The 15,328-nt window shown below is 40.4% G+C and overlaps 1 protein-coding gene across 4 annotated transcripts in view; it reads right to left on the bottom strand.

Moving 5' to 3' along the window:
* TPK1 (thiamin pyrophosphokinase 1) overlaps positions 1-15,328 on the bottom strand; it is a 455,788-nt gene that overhangs the window by 70,676 nt on the left and 369,784 nt on the right. The window lies entirely within an intron of this gene.

The following is a 15,328-nucleotide window of genomic DNA, read 5'->3' as shown; positions in this document are numbered from 1 at the left end:
AGGCAAATTAGCCCATATGCCGAGGTCATATGGCTCTCATTCAAAGGATTGCCATAAACTATACAGTTCACTTAATGTCAAATGATGAAAACAAATTCAATAAGTGCCTATGTGAATATACTTCTGATCATGCTCCTTGGAAGGATTTGGTAAGTGCAACCTGTGCCCCCCCCCCCCAAGCCTTTCTGGACTTTGGCATTATGTTCACAGTGAAGGTTATACAGCTTTTCACTATCTCCATTGCTGTAAACATCAGCTTTTTGTTCCCTTTGAAGATAAATCGAGGGAATGCATTTGCAATGAAAGTACACATTTTGGTCAATGTAGTAGGTTCTAAATTCTCATTACAAATGCCACTAGATGGCAGAGGCATATTAATCTGTATATGAGAAAATACCCTTAGCTAGTTCGGTTCTATATAATGGCTGTAAATTTTGGGAATCCAAGATGTGCAATGTTTCCCCAAGACAACTTGTTCACAATCTCTACAGGCAGAATTATCTGTCCCATATGTCTGATGTCTGCATGGCTCATGTATCAAATGCTGCTTTAAGAAAAAAAATATTAAGGCCTTGGTTCAGAGAAGTCAGCTATGACTATGAGTTCATAAGTGTGTGGCTCCAAAAGTACCTGGTAGTATAACGCATGGAGACAATGTGGTTCCAGATTTTAGACTGGATGAGTGCAATTCTACTCACTCACTGCATGTTTTATATAAAGATCTTTAATTTCCAGGGAATAAGATTTCCTTGAACATATAATCATACAATCAAAGAGTTGGAAGAGACCTGATGGGCCATCCAGTCCAACCCCCTGCCAAGAAGCAGGAATATTGTATTCAAATCACCGTTGACAGATGGCCATCCAGCCTCTGTTTAAAAGCTTCCAAAAAAGGAGCCTCCACCACACTCCGAGGCAGAGAGTTCCACTGCTGAACGGCTCTCACAGTCAGGAAGTTCTTCCTCATGTTCAGATGGAATCTCCTTTCTTGTAGTTTGAAGCCATTCTTCCGCATCCTAGTCCCCAGGTAAGCAGAAAACAAGCTTGCTCCCTCCTCCCTGTGGCTTCTTCTCACATATTTATACATAGCTATCGTATCTCCTCTCAGCCTTCTCTTCTTCAGGCTAAACATGCCCAGTTCCATAAGCTGCTCCTCATAGGGCTTGTTCTCCAGATTCTTGATCATTTTTGTCACCCTCCTCTGGACACATTCCAGCTTGTCAATATCTCTCTTCAATTGTGGTGCCCAGAACTGGACACAATATTCCAGGTGTGGTCTAACCAAAGCGGAATAGATGGGTACCATTACTTCCCTAGATCTAGACACTATGCTCCTATTGATGCAGGCCAAAATCCCATTGGCTTTTTTTGCCGCCACATCATATTGTTGGCTCATGTTTAACTTGTTGTCCACAAGGACTCCAATATCTTTTTCACACGTACTGCTCTCAAGCCAGGCATCCCCCATTCTATATTTTTGCATTTTGTTTTTTCTGCCTAAGTGGAGTATCTTGCATTTGTCACTGTTGAACTTCATTTTGTTAGTTTTGGCCCATCTCTCTAATCTGTCAAGATTGTTTTGAATCCTGCTCCTGTCCTCTGGAGTATTGGCTATCCCTTCCAATTTGGTGTCGTCTGCAAACTTGATGATCATGCCTTCTAGCCCTTCATCTAAGTCATTAATAAAGATGTTGAAAAGGACCGGGTCCAGGACAGAACCCTGTGGCACTCCACTTGTCACTTCTTTCCAAGATGAAGAGGAAGCATTAGTGAGCACTCTCTGTGTTCGTCCACTTAACCAATTACAGATCCACCTCACCGTAGTTTTGCCTAGCCCACATTGGACTAGTTTCCTTGCCAGAAGGTCATGGGGGACCTTGTCGAAGGCCTTACTGAAATCCAGGTACGCTACATCCACGGCATTCCCTGCATCTACCCAGCTTATAACTCTATCGAAAAATGAGATCAGATTAGTCTGGCATGACTTGTTTTTGATAAATCCATGTTGACTATTAACGATGACCACATTTGTTTCTAAGTGTTTGCAGACCACTTCCTTAACAATCTTTTCCAGAATCTTGCCTTGATGTTAGAGAAGGCTCTAACCTAAAAAGCAATATACATGCTGACCCTTAATTAGAAGTGCCGCTTTTAAAAAGAACATAATGAAAAATATTTTTCAGACTGAAATGTGTATTCACTTTATATAAGTGCTGGGATGGCCCTTGTGGTTTCCTATGACTCTATGAGTCTATGAATCAAGAAGGCTTAGCCAATATTCTGTGAAGGTTGAGTGAACATTTTGTTAGCACAGTTGCTAACAAAATATTCACTCAAATTTGATTTTAGAATAGTTTAGTTTACCACCGAGGCCTTTAAAATTATTTAAACAAGAAAAATCAACAGTATGGAAAAGCCTGGTATATCTTGGGATTTCAAGGGGGTCAATGCTGATTCACATATTCATTTTTTAAAAAAATAATCTTTATTGAAGGTTTTCCTTAAAAACAGAGTGATATATATATATATATATATATATATATATATATATATAATCTTTAGGTATAAACAGAAAAGCCAATAGTAGGAAGGAGAGGGGGGAGTGGAGGAAAGAGGGAAATAAGACAAGAGGGAAAAAGAGAAAAAAAGGAAAAGGAAAACAAAAGTAAGAAAAGAAAAAGTGTGTATTAGAACTTGTTGACTTCCTGGGTATCATCAATGTGGAATGTTCTTTTTCCTTCTTGAATCCTTAGGTCTACTATCTTTTCCTCTCTTCTTTCTATATCAATATATTTCTGTTTTTATGTTTCAAAAATTCGGTTATGTGCTGGTACAACTGTACCAGAAGCTCCCACTTTATTTGCCTTGTATTAAGTGTTTGCTTTCAGCCCAAGGCTTGGGATTCTGCAGAAGAGTGGCTTCCTGTTAAAGTTTGCAGTTATAGGGCAGGCCCCCTGTCCATCATCATTAAGTTTGGTTCCGCCCCCTGTTCAGGACAATTGTGAAGGGAAGGAAGCAATTTTCAATCAGTCTCAGCAAGGAAAGTCAATGTACAGGATGTGTACAGACTTCTCCTGTACAAAGGCTTCAACCCTTAAGACCTCCCGGGGGAGAACAGTCTTAAGAGCAAAAGGATTCCCAAAGATTCCCAGGGAAGCAGCCCTAAAGCTCTGAGGAACTTTGGAGGGAAAAACAGCTTTGAATATCTAAGAACTCCCGGTGAAGTGACTACAGGCCTACTGGTAGGTCCACTCAGTGCTTTGAGACGCAGTTCAACCCGGTAGTGGAGCCCACATCAGTTAGGTTTAGGTTCACAGTTAGCCTGGGAGAAGTTTGGAAAGGGATTTTCCTTTAGAGTAAAAGTAACAGTTAGAAGCCACCAGTGGCACAAAGCCTGGAAGCATTTGTTTAACCTTTTGAAGACAAAGAAGTTTCTGTTGATTGTTCACCAATAAAAGACTTAGTTATATTTCACAAGTCTTCTAAAGACTGTTTATGGTAAAAATCCTTACGAATTTCTCTTCGGGCCCCCTGGCTTCCCGCTAGGCTAAAGTTGCACATCCTGTTTTAAAAGCAATTCGTTTCAAGCCCAGCGTGCGGCAGAACAGGTTAGTTTCCTCCAATCAGTTTTCTTTATCTGGGTCCCCTCATTTTTGGATATTATATACTGTATGCCAGTCTGTCCATATTCATTTTTGAAGCTGTAATCTAGAATGTGTTCTGCAAACACTTGAAATGCAAAATGTAAACATACCTACTATTTACATGGAGGAATCCCCTACTGTAGTTAATGAGAGTTTTCCTCCACGCAAATGGCGGGCATGGTGGGTGCAAACACTAATAAATAGCAACTTTATCTCATGCCACAAAATTCCAATCTGGATCAGGTCCCTGGAGGGTTTTCTGTTTAAATCCTCCAAACTACATCTAATTATGTAAGAAATATCACCTTTAATTTGGCCCCAGGGGCAATTTTGTAGATGATATCATGTAAAGAGGTGAAAAAAAAACCTGAATTGATCCGAAACGACTGTACAGAGAATGGCAACTATTCCATTCCTTCAAAAGTTACCTTTTGAAGAATTCTTGCAGAGATTTCAACAAACGATAAGCTCAAAAACTACTAGATGAAAAAAAATCATGCCTGTGAATCCATGACGCATTGCACATTTTCTTCTGCCCCCAGGTCTTTTAATCTCCATGTTCCTTTTTTTTTTGCCTGCTGTTCAGGAACTCTCTCTTAACATAGGCATAGCGCAACTTCTTTTTTATGTTCCTTTTAAAGGAGAAAAAAAACCCTCTTTTTTACTCACATTCTCTTCTCTTCGGGCTATTCCAGATTGGCAGAATGAAGTGTGAGTTTTTGCAGTATAGTGCCTTGGGTTTTTCCTGGTGTTGTCTTCTCCATGTCTGCTTGTCCCATTCCTTTTTGGAGTGATGTCTTGTATCTCTACTCTGCCAAATGTCTTTAAACCTGGAGCAGGGCTTGCTGACATTGCTCTATGGTTTTGAGAGAAAAAATATCCTTCTCTCTGAATCTTTAAAATGCTTTCCTTAGTCCTAGTGAAATACCAGTAGTTCAAAAGTGCCATTTCACTGATGCAATATAATCGTATTTTTAGGACACATTATATGTCTTGGAATTGAAAACACCTGTGGATGAGAATAAAATGTTGCAGATGATGGGAGAAGATAGTGTAGAGCAGCTGTTCTCAAACTGTGCTCCGGGGAGTTCTTGGGGTTCCGTGTGAGGTGATCAGGGGCTCAGTGGGTGCCCCACTTCCTCTGGGATTTCTGCTATTATTATTATTGCTATCACAAAGGCTGGATGGCCATCTGTTGTGATTACGTTCTCATTGCATTATCTTGTTTTGTTTTATTTTGCTTTGTTTTATTGTATTCCTATGCTTTATTTATTTTATTGTGATGCTAGTTTTGCTGTTTTATTTTATTGTATTTTACTGTAATGTATTTTTGGGCTCGGCCTCATGTAAGCCACCCTGAGTCCCCTTTGGGGAGATGGTGGAAGGGTATAAATAAAGATTATTATTATTATTATTATTATTATTATTATTGGGGTGTTTGATTATGTCTTTCATGAATGGAAGAGGGGGTTTGGTCTGGATGGTCCCAGTGGTCTTCCACTGAAATATTAATAAATTTATGTTGGTTAAAATTGTTATTTATTTTAAATATTGACTTTTTTTTTGCACTGTGTGAATTAGTTCACATCTGCCACAGGCCCCGACCATGCCGTATATATATATATATATATATATATATATATATATGTGTGTGTGTGTGTGTGTGTGTGTGTGTATGTATATATTAGGCTTGGGCGGTTTCGTTCGTTAATTTCGTAATTTGTTATTAATACGTATTTAAATTAGCTTACGATCCAATATTGAGCCATGCAGGAATTGTGTGAGGAGTAATAAAGATTTGAAACAATTTTTTCAATTTATTTCGTAATTATTTCGTAATTGTTTCGTAATTATTTTCGCATGTCTGGTGCAAGTTTTATAGTTGTTGTTTGTTTTATCACACCAACAGTCAACAACAGAGGAAGAGGGAAGCTTCAGAAGTTCCTCCTGTCCCATTTGGAGGTTTTTTTAGCATATTGCGCAATCCCGTCTGCCATTAACGAATCAATTCGTAATTTTACGAAATTTCGTAAATTTCGAAATTTTTTAAAGGAAAATTTCGGAATTATTTAAAAAAACAAAACGCAAGGGCCCCCTAAAAACAAAATGAGTTTAGAACCAAATTTTTCCATGGTTACCCAAGCCTAGTATATATACACACACATACATACATACACACACACACACACACACACACAAACATTATATTTGATATGATGATATGATATGATAAAATTTCTTGGGGCTCCATGATGAACTATTGCTACAAAAAGGGCTCCACAGCTGAAAAAGTTTCAGAACCCTTGGTGCAAAGAAGCCGAATTGTCATTTGGATATTTTAAACCTTCCAGTCAGAACTACAGCAGTAAATACTACAATCTCCGACAATGTTTGTCCTGTTTTGAGGAGCCCTTCACCTTGTCTCTCCCTTGCACCCATAGCAGTCTTTTTCATTGTATCTTCCATATTGTAAGCTCTTTGCAACATTGACTGTTTATTTTGTCCATGTGGCTATGCATATCATAGAAGAACTAAGCCAAAATTCTGTGATATAAAAAGAATAAGAATGAAGGTGACAGAAATCTGAACCGATCTTCTAAGGAAACTTTGTGTGGAGAATTCTCCTGTTTGGGTGCTCTCCAAAAGAACATACTGGTCATGAAATTATATACTCGTATTTTCCGGCATATATGATGACTGGGTGTATAAGATGAACCCCCAACTTTTCCAGTTAAAATATAGACTTTGGGATATATTCTCCATATAAGACTACCCCTCTTCCAACATACACCAAATAACATTTTAAAAGCATCAGATTTGATTTCAATATGGTAATTTTCCTATTACCGTACCTCCTTCTCTGCCTCTCAGATCTTGCATATGCGTGCCTGCGCCACTTCATTGCAGTCCTCAGGAGCGAGATCTGAGAGGCAGGGAAGGAAGTCCCGTAATAAGATACAAGGGCAGGCCAGATGGGTGAAAGAAGCGTGCTTTTCTGGGCACAGCGCCGTTCTATGTCTTTTTTTCCATACCTCGGGTATCCCAGATGCCTGCAGCTTGCTCTGCCCTTCACTGACACCTTCCCTGGTGAGGCGCCCCTTCACCTCGTCATCGGGACCGCGTTAAGTCACATCTCTTCTACCATACTTGTATGGTGCCACCCTTGCTGCTTTCATACAATCGCTGCATACAGCAAGGATGCGGTCACGGCCGTTTTTGAGCTCCCCCCACCATATGCGGCGACCGCAGATTCTTCAGTCAAGTTCGGAAGTTTCAACACCCGCTATGACACCCAGCATATTAGACAACCCCCAACTTTTGAGAAGATTTTCCTGGGTTAGTAGTCTTATACACCAGAAAATACAGTGTGTGTGTATATATCTATATATCTATAAATGCTTTGTGCGTAATGAGTACCTTAAAAACAAAAGAACAAATGAACGAAATCAGACCAAATATGGCAACAAAAGGTCTCACAACACAAGGAGTGACCATCACTCAAAAAAATTATGATATTGTCATTTGGAAGTTGTAGTTGCTGGGATTTATAGTTTACCTATAATCAAAGAGCAATCTGAACTCCACCAACGATGGAATTGAACCAAACTTGGCACACACAACTCCCACGATGAAGAGAAAATACTGGAAGGATTTACTGGGCATTGACCTTGAGTTTTGGAGTTGTAGTTCACCTACATCTAGAGAACACTGTGGACTCAAACAATAATGGATCTGGACCAAACTTGGCACGAATACACAATATGCCAAAATATAAACACAGATGGAGTTTGGGGGAAATAGACCTTGACATTTGGGAGTTGTAGTTCCTAGGATGTATAGTTCACCTACAATCAAAGAGCATTCCAAACCCCACCAACGATGGAATTGGGGCAAACTTCCCACACAAAACCCCTATGACCAACAGAAAATACCGTTTTCTGGTGGTCTTTGGTGACCCTTCTGATACCCCCCTGGTGACCCCCCCCCCCGAGGTCTTGACTTCCCAGGTTGAGAAATACTGTCTTAAGGCCATCCAGTCCAACTCCCTTCACCAGGGCAAGAAAACAGAATCAAAGTCCTCCTAACAAAGGATTTGAAAGGGAACCCTAAAGAAGGACAATGATATGCTGCATGTTTCAGACTAGGCAAACCAGACAATCTCCACATCAACACTGGCAAAGAAACAGCAAGAAATACTGTTTACCCACAAGCATAAAGACATTAGATATATTAGAAACCAACACTTTCTCATTATTTTCCAGATTATATATATATATATATATATATATATATATATATATATATATAATTGATTACATTAAGAATGTAAACACAATAAAGCAGGTTGCATACAGAGATTAGGTAGTGATCTCATGTGATGAATATTCTCTACTGCTTATTTCAAGTGGTTTGGTTCAGATGTGGACTGGAACAAAAAATCAGAAGAATCATGCTGGGATGAACCATTTCAGGCAACAGGGTTGGGGTGAGGGGAGTGGATGGAAAGCATTTTTGCAAAATCCCTTACATCAAAACCAATATCAAACCCAAAACGCAACTATCCCAATATATAATTCTGAACCATCTTCTGTGGAAAATTTGTGAACAAGAATTGCAGCATAGAATTGGATAATGTGCATAGCAACATGGACTCTACCAGCATCAATTACAGTTATTCATGATAGATCTCTACAAATGGCATCATATAGATACGCTTTTGGTGATCTTTTCTGTTGAATTTGCACCTTCTTTACAGTTCTACATCATCATCTCCCACAACAAAAAATGGAGACTAGTAACTACCAAAAAAAGCACAATCACAAGCACAACAAGTGCATTAGCAAAACAAAAGTCAATGCACTATTATTAAATTAAGAATGGGACTGGGAAATCATAGACTAAATGAACAGAAAAAAAAGAAAAGAAAACAGAAGGCGACCCAAGCTGTTGTGTTTAGCTTCATATTCACATATATTGAATGTTCAGCAAAACAGTTTTATCATAATTCTGCTGTGGCTGCCAGGGATGTCTATTTTTTAACCTGTTATCTGCCAAGAAGCCCCTTTGCAACTAGACCAACTTAGTTTTGCAATATTGTAATGAATTGTACTGCAGGAGTGAATAAATCATGAATTATAATATATGTTGAAAGAATTTTTACATGTATTGGCTTTCATGGCAGAAATCACTGGGTTGTTGTAGCCTTTTCACGCTCTATGGCCATGTTCTAGAAGCATTCTCTCCTGCCTCTATGGCAGGCATCTTCAGAGGTTGTGAGGTTGTGACCAAAATCAGTGGACACTTCTGATGCAAAGCCAGCAAAATAATATGTTGACATCCTGTTGCAGTTGCAACATGAGTCCACCCTTTCTGGCCCATGTAGACATGGTATATGTGTATACCACTTAGTTTCTTTCTCATTTGTATGTTCAATGAAGTTTCAGTTGGCTTCTGGACATCATCTTGTCCTTTATCTTAGTTAGCAAAAAACCTTGGGCTTTGCTTAGCAGTAGTTGCACCAACTTCATACACTTTTGTCAGTAGCCTGGGTGAAGGCTGAAGGCTGAATTCTTGCAGAGATTTCAACAAACGATATGCTCAAAAACTACTAGATGAAAAAAAATCGTGCCTGTGAATCCATGACGCATTGCACATTTTCTTCTGCCCCCAGGTCTCTTAATCTCCATGTTCCTTTTTTTTTTTTTTTTGGCTTGCTGTTCAGGAACTCTCTCTTAACATAGGCATAGTGCAACTTCTTTTTTATGTTCCTTTTAAAGGAGAAAAAACCCCCTCTCTTTTACTCACATTCTCTTCTCTTAGGGCTATTCTAGATTGGCAAAATGAATCATAGAATCATAGAATCAAGAGTTGGAAGAGACCTCTTGGGCCATCCAGTCCAACCCCCTGCCAAGAAGCAGGAATATTGCATTCAAATCACCCCTGACAAATGGCCATCCAGCCTCTGCTTAAAAGCTTCCAAAGAAGGAGCCTCCACCACACTCCGGGGCAGAGAGTTCCACTGCTGAACGGCTCTCAGTCAGGAAGTTCTTCCTCATGTTCAGATGGAATCTCCTCTCTTGCAGTTTGAAGCCATTGTTCCGCGTCCTAGTCTCCAAGGAAGCAGAAAACAAGCTTGCTCCCTCCTCCCTGTGGCTTCCTCTCACATATTTATACATGGCTATCATATCTCCTCTCTGAAGTGTGAGTTTTTGCAGTTATAGTGCCTTGGGTTTTTCCTGGTGTTGTCTTCTCCATGTCTGCTTGTTCCATTCTTTTTTGGAGTGATGTCTTGTATCTCTACTCTGCCAAATGACTTTAAACCCGGAGCAGGGCTTGCTGACATTGCTCTATGGTTTTGAGAGAAAAAAATATCCTTCTCTCTGAATCTTTAAAATGCTTTTCTTAGTCATAGTGATATACCAGTAGTTCAAAAGTACCATTTCACTGATGCAATATAATTCTATTTTTAGGACACATTTTTCCTTATATGTCTTGGAATTGAAAACAAGCCCACCTGTGGATGAGAATAAAATGTTGCAATGATGGGAGAAGATAGTGTAGAGGAGCTGTTCTCAAACTATGCTCCGGGGAGTCCTTGGGGTTCCGTGTGAGGTGATCAGGGGCTCAGTAGGTGCCCTACTTCCTCTGGGATTTCTGCCATTATTATTATTACTATCACAAAGGCTGAATGGCCATCTGTTGTGTTTGAGTTCTCATTGCATTATCTTGCTTTGTTTTATTTTGCTTTGTTTTATTGTATTCCTATGGGCTCGGCCTCATGTAAGCCACCCCGAGTCCCCTTTGGGGAGATGGTAGCAGGGTATAAATAAAGATTATTGTTGTTGTTGTTGTTGTTGTTGTTGTTGTTGTTGGGGTGTTTGATTGTGTTTTTCCTGAATGGAAGAAGGAGTTTGGACTGGATGGTCCCAGTGGTCTTCCACTGAAATATTATTAAATTTATTGTCGAAGGCTTTCATGGCTGGAATCACTAGGTTCTTGTGGGTTTTTTCGGGCTATAGAGCCATGTTCTAGAGGCATTTCTCCTGACGTTTCGCCTGCATCTATGACAAGCATCCTCAGAGGTGTGAGGACCTCACACCTCTGAGGATGCTTGCCATAGATGCAGGCGAAACGTCAGGAGAAATGCCTCTAGAACATGGCTCTATAGCCCGAAAAAACCCACAAGAACCTATTAAATTTATGTTGGTTAAAATTTATTCATTTTAAATATTGACTTTTTTTTTGCACTGTGTGAGTTAGTTCACATAGACATGTTGCATCTATCTGCCACAGGCCCAGACCATGCCGGATACACACACACATACACACACACACATTATATATGATATGATGATATGATATGATATGATATGATAAAATTTCTTGGGGCTCCATGATAAACTTTTGCTACAAAAAGGGCTCCACAGCTGAAAAAGTTTCAGAACCACCCTTGGTGCAAAACAGACGAATTATCATTTGGATATTTTAAACCTTCCAGTCAGAACTACAGTAGTAAATACTACAATCTCTGACAATGTTTGTCCTGTTCTGAGGAGCCCTTCACCTTGCCTCTCCTTTGAACCCATTGCAGTCTTTTTCATTGCAGCCTGGGTGAAGGCTGAAGATCTGTCAGCAAAAGTCCTATATGGAAGTTCTTTCAAGGGAATGGTAGGGAGGAAAACTGGTTTGTATCCTATCAGCTATTATGATTGCCTTTTGCTTCCTTAAAACTTTTATTTCTAGACCGGCCTCTCTCCCCAAAGGGACTCAGGGCAGTTACAAGCACACCCAAAACTCCACCTCCCCTTGTTTGCTTTCCCATCTCTACTTTGTGTCACAATTTGGATTTTCAATTTATATAATGCACTAGCTGTACCCGCTACACTTTGCTGTGGCCAACCTTCCCCCCCTCTTTTTCTCCTTCCTTCCCTCTTTCCTTCCTTTCCTCGTTTTCTTTCCCTATTTCTCTTCTTTCTTCCATCTCTACCTGTTTCTTTCCTCCCTTTATTTGCTCTTTGGTTACATCCTTCTTTCTCTCCTTCCTTCCTTCCTTCTTTCTTTCCTTCCTTCCGTCCTTCCTTTCTTCCTTCCTTCCCTATCTTTCATTCCTTCTCTCCTTCCCTCTCCTTTTCCTTTCACTTTTTTATTTCCTTCTCTCCTTCCTTGCTTCTCTAACTTTCTTTCTTTACTTCTTTCCCTCCCTCCTTCTCTCCTTCCTTCCTTCCCCCTTCCCTCCTTCATTCCTTCCCTCCTTCTCTCATTACTTCTTGACTGTCCCTTCCATTTAATATTGTATTTATATCTTACATAGAAAGAAGGAAAGGAAGAAGGAAGGAAGGAGGGACAGGAAGGAAGGAAAAAGGGAGGGAGGGAAGGAGGGAAAGAAGGGAAGGAAGGAAAAGAAAGAAGGAGGGACAGGAAGGAAGGAAGGAAAGAAGGAAGGAGGGAGGGAGGAAGGAGGGAGGGAAAGAAAGGAGGGGGATGAATTTATTTATTATTTATTTATTTACTTCACTTGTATACCACTCTTCTCAGCCCTCAGGCAACTCAGAGCGGTTAACAACCAATTCAACAGTACAAAACAGATGAAGAAAGGAGGGAGGGAAGGCAATGAAGGGGAAGGAAATGAAGAAAGGGAAAGAAGGAGGAAAGGGAGGGAGGAATGCAGGAAAGGAAGGAAAGGAAGAAGGAAGGAAAGGAAGAAGGAAGGAGGGACAGGGAAGGAGGGAAAGGAAGGGAAGGAGGGAAAGAAGGAAAGAAAGAAGAAGGAAGGAAGAAAAGGAAAGAAAGGGAGGAAGGAAGGAAAGGGAGCTAAGAAGGGATGGGAGTGAGGGAGAGAAGAAAGATCCTTCACTCAAGCACCGTTGACCTTCCTCGCCTCCTCCTCCTCTTCCTCCCCTTCTTCCTTGCCTGGGGGCTCCGCTGCTGCTGCTGCCACTCATCCGCCCCTTCCTCTTCCAATAGGGAAAGGAGGAGGAGGAGGAAACCACCCTACTGACATAGCAGGGAAAGAGAAGGGGCTCCATGCGGCAGGTCTCCACCTCCACTCTTGCTTGTGTGTGTGTGTGTGGCCATGCACGCGCACCTGGCTTTAGAGGCCGGCTGATTTGCCATGAGGAGGAGGGGGCGTGGCCATGGGTCTCTTTGTGGACATGCAGTTTCTCCTTTGTGGACATGCAGTTTAGAAGTCCTTTCTGCTTTTTTCCCCTTGATTTTTTTGTGTGGAGAACATACATTGGGTTGTTAGGGACATAGTGTCCAAATTTGGTGTCAATTGCCACAGTGGTTTCTGAGTTCTGTGAATAGCACAAACGAACATTACATTTTTATTTATATAGATTATTAAGATAATTTGCTCTGTGGAGAGGTCCAGCATAGTGTACACTGGGTGCTTGGGGGAGCAAGAAACATATGAGAAAGAACGCAGCTTACAGAAGGCAATGTCTCCTATTTGAAGATGTCTCCTTTTTGAAGGACTATTCAGCCAAGGACCAATTCTAAAATAAATAGCCATAAAACACCAGGAATTTCCCATTAGTACTTAGCACCCAACTGTGCATATAGATCACTTCGTAATAGAGATATATTGTTCCGTGTTTCCAGTCAGAACCCCAGTATTACTTTCAAGCAGATTGAGAAGAAAGTACAACAAACATAACAATGCAGTCTCTCCAATAAAGTCACAAAACCACTCAGAGTCCTAATATTATGTGAAGAAGGAGGGGGAACCTTCTTTCATATATATGTTTTTATAGTTCCTTGAAAATGATTCAGGTTTTATTTCTGTACCTTATGCAAGCCGGAGACAATTAATACTCAATTTACTTAGCATACATTAAAAGTTATTCTCAGCCAAATGCTTCTAGCTTTTCAAAAGACAAATCATATTAATGAGGGGAAAAACAAAATGAAACTCAAGCTGGGAAAAGAGAAATTAAAGTCAGTAAAGTTTGTAAGAAAAATTACTGAAGATTATTTTGGAGCAATGCAAGGGCTAAACCTACACATAGTGCCAATCAGTAAAATAATGCTGTGATCTTTTATATCATAGAACTGGAATACATCTTATAAAATCCAATTAAGCTTTGAACGCTCCTGGAAGAAGCAGCAGGTAAACATTATTATACCTATTAAATATATTTAAAACAGAGTTATGATGTTTAATTACAGGAACCCTTTATTATTGTTGCTTTTTTAAAATAGCTTTTCTCTATAAAATTGTTGGATTACCTACGATTAGGACAGAATTTTATGGACAATTTTATTTATTAAAGAGATTAATGCCATCTGAAGTTGGCCAAAGCGTTAGCCCACATTATGGGAAGCAAATCGCATTAAAATCGTAGATACAGCTAAACTAACCAAGGGTTAGAGAGAAGTTTGAATAGTACCATTTTATTTATTATTTATTTATGCGCTTGTATACCGCTAATATCTCAGCCTAAGTCGGCGACTCATTGCGGTTTACAACACTTAAAAAACAGTATTCAGTTTAAAAGCATAAAACACATATACAATACAAATTATTGGGCCACCAATAATAATCCCATGCATCTCGTAACTGGAATCGCAATCCAAAATTCATCGTCCATGATTACCAATCCTTTAGTCATCAAAATTCGTTGCAACGGATTAACCGAATGCTTGTTTAAACATCCATGTCTTCAATCTATTCCGAAACACCATCAGTGAGGAGGCTGATCGTACCTCTATGGGGAGGGTGTTCCAAAGCCGAGGGGCCACCACAGAAAAGGCCCTGTCTCTCGTTCCCGCCAGCCGCACTTGTGAAGCAGGCGGGATAGAGAGCAGGGTCTCCCCAGAAGATCTTAGGGTCCTGGTGGGCTGATAGGCTGAGATACGTTCGGATAGATAAGTTGGGCCAGAACCGTTTAGGGCTTTAAAGGCCAACACCAGCACTTTGAATTGAGCTCGGTAGCAGATCGGCAGCCAGTGGAGCTGGTGCAGCAGAGGAGTTGTATGCTCCCTGCGCCCCGCTCCTGTTAGTATCATGGCTGCCGCCCGTTGGACTAATTGGAGCTTCCGGGCTGTCTTCAAAGGCAACCCCACGTAGAGAGCGTTGCAGTAGTCAAGACGGGATGTAACCAGAGCGTGGACTACCGTGGCCAAGTCAGACTTCCCAAGGTACGGTCGCAGTTGGCGCACAAGTTTTAACTGTGCGAATGCTCCCCTGGTCACCGCCGAAATCTGGGGTTCCAGGCTCAGCGATGAGTCCAGGATCACACCCAAACTGCGAACCTGCATCTTCAGGTTGACTCTTATAACAAAAAAACAGACTAAGAGAATGAACATACACATTTCAGAGGATGAATAATAATAATAATAATAATAATAATAATACTTTATTTGTACCCCGCTACCATCTCCCCAAGGGACTTACATGAGGCCGAGCCCGAATACAACAATACAAGCAATAATAACAACAATACAAGCAAATTAAAAATAAAACATGGACAATAAAATAAAATACATTAACACCAAGACAACACACAATTAAAACTGTGGGAAGGCCAAATGTAAAATTAAAATTGAAAATAATGCTGGAACAAGGGTGAGAAAGTGATGGGGTGTTTGTGGAAAACATACAAGCAGACCTAAAAAATGTAAAGTGCTTTGGAGGACAAAGTGCTATGGAATCATTATTCTGGGAAGGCACACTGGAACAA

The sequence above is a fragment of the Anolis sagrei genome, chromosome 6, assembly GCF_037176765.1.
Source record: "Anolis sagrei isolate rAnoSag1 chromosome 6, rAnoSag1.mat, whole genome shotgun sequence".
Classification (NCBI taxonomy): domain Eukaryota; kingdom Metazoa; phylum Chordata; class Lepidosauria; order Squamata; family Dactyloidae; genus Anolis; species Anolis sagrei.
This window is presented reverse-complemented; position numbering and strand designations above follow the sequence as displayed.